Consider the following 3,550-nt stretch of genomic DNA (forward strand, 5'->3'; position numbering starts at 1 on the left):
TTGTATTCTACATTCAAATACCTTTCTCTCGTGAAAATTTCCACTGCGGATCATAGCTACATATGATCTCTTAGATTAAAAAGACCTACCAGAGATTAGGTAATCTAGCTTTGAATAAGGAAATATGAATATTTTTGATAATATAAAATTCTTCATGGAAAACTTATTAGGACTTGCTCGGCCTCTTAACTAACCTACTACCTAACTTTGGACTATCCTAAGAAGCCTAGTGAGAGGGTAGCCAGTATCGATCGATCTTTGCCTAATTTTACCCCAAGTATTACGATGGTGGATGAGTACACACACTTTAGATATACTAGCAAAATAGGGCTACTACACTGCTGCCGCATCATTATGACAGCTCGTGTTTCTTTAGTGCTAAGCAAGCAAGCAAGAGCAAGTCTGTGTAGAGATTTATTCAGATTCACTGTAAAGAAAATCCTCTCTGCATCAATGCTAATCACACAGCTTAAATTTATACCATATTAGATGGAAAGGTTTTAGGAATACTGAAAATGTTATTTTCAATATAGTTACAGAGTATGGACCTATTAGTATCGACCACAGCACAATTGAATTTATACATTTGGCTAGGAATATTTTTACTAACCATCTATTGGTGATATATTGGGATAGTATAGGTTTCTTTTAATAATAATTAAATAATAATAAAGATAGGATAGGAAAATAATACAATTTTATTATTATTCAGAATGTTAAGACTTTCTTTTTAATCATTTTAGAAATTTGCTTAAAGAATGTCCAAGTGGTTGGTTGTAAATTTATTCTTATATGAAAGAATTGTTTAATTTTTTCAGAATGTAAAAGTTCATTAATGTTCTAGGTTTGGCCATAAAGGTGCCTCCAGGAACTCGTCATTCTTTTATATAGACTTTTAAGTATTTGTTTGTCTCATATCACTTAAAAAAACGGGTGGTACAGGACCATGATGTACGATCACAATATACCACCCTCAAGAAAAGTACATTATAACGCATCCTTCTGACATCGGAGTAGAAAAGGTCTTTAGCTCCGTTTATCACCAACAATGTTAGGAGGATGCGTTACGTAGGGAATGGTGGTATACCCTATCGCCACTTTTGAAAACAGTATTTCGGCAATTGTTCTAAGACATGCCTACGTATTGGAGCTGGTTTCTCTCACACACAGCGCACTGATCATTTAATGATAGCCCAGGAATTGTCAGGCTGTTACAAGATATGCTGTATTTCTCGGAAACTTGTCTGAAAAACCGTTTGAGCGTGAATAAAAAGAGAGGCCACACAGAAGACAGAAGAACTATTTCGACTCGTATAGCTAGCTAGCAACGGCCGCCATTTTGAGCGCTGTTTGTTTACGTCTTACGCGTATGAAATGCATTCCAGGACAAACGTCCACTTGTAGAAAAAAAAAACTATGCAAAACACGGAAAAAAAACTAGCAAGTTGCAATGCGATTTGTATTAGAGACGTAATTATTATTATTATTATTATTAGTATACTTATACAATGGCGAAATAATCTCGGTTAGAACAGCTGATTTCAAACCAAAATATTTCTCTCTCTCTCTCTCTCTTTCTTAACGAGACAAATTTTGTCTTCTACAATTTTCTCTCCTTTTACTTTGCACAGTTTGAGTAATTAACTCAATATTTAGGAAAGATTTCTGTACAAGAAATGTAATATTTCTCCTCTTATAGCTAATTTTGACCACTTTTAATTCACCTGGAAATTATGCTTAGGTAACGAACTGTAGGTACGCATCCTGTTTTCACTCTCAGCCTGTCTACCGTTATCTCAAGCGGACGACGATAGGAGATAATCGTAAATCTCTCTATCTATCTCTCTCTCTATCTATCTCCCTCTCTCTTTATCCCTTCTCTACTGACACATTGAGCTAAATATATATATAGTATTTTAACATAAAGCTAGTTCGTAGTATCTCACAACAAAATTAGACCAAACGCAAAGAATCGTATATCTACAAACTTCTAGGAATTTCGTCTAAGGCCACTATAACGGTGTTGACAGTGAAAGTGTTCGACAGCACAATACTCCAATGTTGTTCACGTTATAAAATAGACTTATTAATTAATAATACATAGACTTTGCCTGTTCCACCCGTTGTTGTTACTAAGCGTAAGTAAAGTATACGCTGTTCACTGAGCTAATAAGGTACTAAGGATTGTCGTCTAAAATTTTACTTACCTTAATTCTAGATTGCTGACCTGTAGCCGTCTGTTCCGAATGAGCTGTGATTAAGGAAACCAACCTATTTATATACAAATCACCATGCATAATCATGTGTGCAGGCGTACATAGTATACCGCCCGAGGCTATCATCTCTCACATTTTATATGTACTGAGAACTAGCTCAATCCAGTTTCACAGTGTTTGTTTACAGGGAAATCGGTCTATCTTTTTTTAATATGTCCTGATTAACAACTCATTCCAAAAAAAAATTTTTCTCTCCGTGAGTGAGTCAAGCCAAGGTCAACAGGTCTTGGGTAATTGCTCCGCATTCACGCCACACCCATCTTAATGATAATGACAAATGCCCAGCAGCGGTGAAAATTCCCTGAGATATGTAGTACCTCTTTTTTTGTATTTTTTACATAAAAGATTGCGCAAGTCAAAAGTTCTTGAAGAGTTCTAGTTATAAGACAGAGATTCTAGCTATATGATAGATTTTAGTCTTATGATACTCGATTCTAATGATTGATAGTCTTTTGACACAAGATTCTAATTATAAGACAAGATTTTAGTTATATAACAGAATCTAGTTATATAACAATATTCTAGACTTATGACACCATGGAATACATGCATTATTATTATTATTAATTATTATTAATTATTCATGTAATAATACATCCTTATTATTATTATTATTTTTAATAATGATAATACTAATAATATCTCTTGTTTACTAATTGTTCAAAAATAGTACATTATTTAGCTTAAATCATGATAGATTTTAACCTAAATATAGGTATTTAACTTAATTTACCAGCAGTTTATAACTTTAACATAACTGTTCGTTTTTCCTGCCCATTAGACCTAAAAGGCCATTTTACTTTAATGGTTACAACATATATATATAGTTGCCCTAACACGGTCTCCTTCATAATTTAACTGCTCAATCGTAAATTAACCCCTTGTGCAAAAAACGTTCGTAACTTTAGCTGTAATTAACTCAATAAGAAAGACTCATCCGCTGTACATTGACTCCTCAACTAACACTGTAAGACACATATCTGTTTACTAACCTACCATCCCCCATTCTTTCCACATGGCAAAATCCTCTCCAAACACAGTGATCCATCATTTAATCCAAGGTAAACTTTGGATCAATTGTGATATTTCTATCTTTCTTTCCTTGTCAATCCTTCTTCAGACTCACTTTTACACCATACCAGTCACTTTCCCATCTGCACATCATAACACGCTCATGTTTTCTGTATCATACAATCTGCATTGCCTTTCTGTCGATTCTATCATAAGTTTTCTCTAGGTCCAATGATACTGAGAAGTCTTTACTCTTTGCTTTA

Source organism: Macrobrachium nipponense, chromosome 20 (genome assembly GCF_015104395.2).
Source record: "Macrobrachium nipponense isolate FS-2020 chromosome 20, ASM1510439v2, whole genome shotgun sequence".
Taxonomy (NCBI): Eukaryota; Metazoa; Arthropoda; class Malacostraca; order Decapoda; family Palaemonidae; genus Macrobrachium; species Macrobrachium nipponense.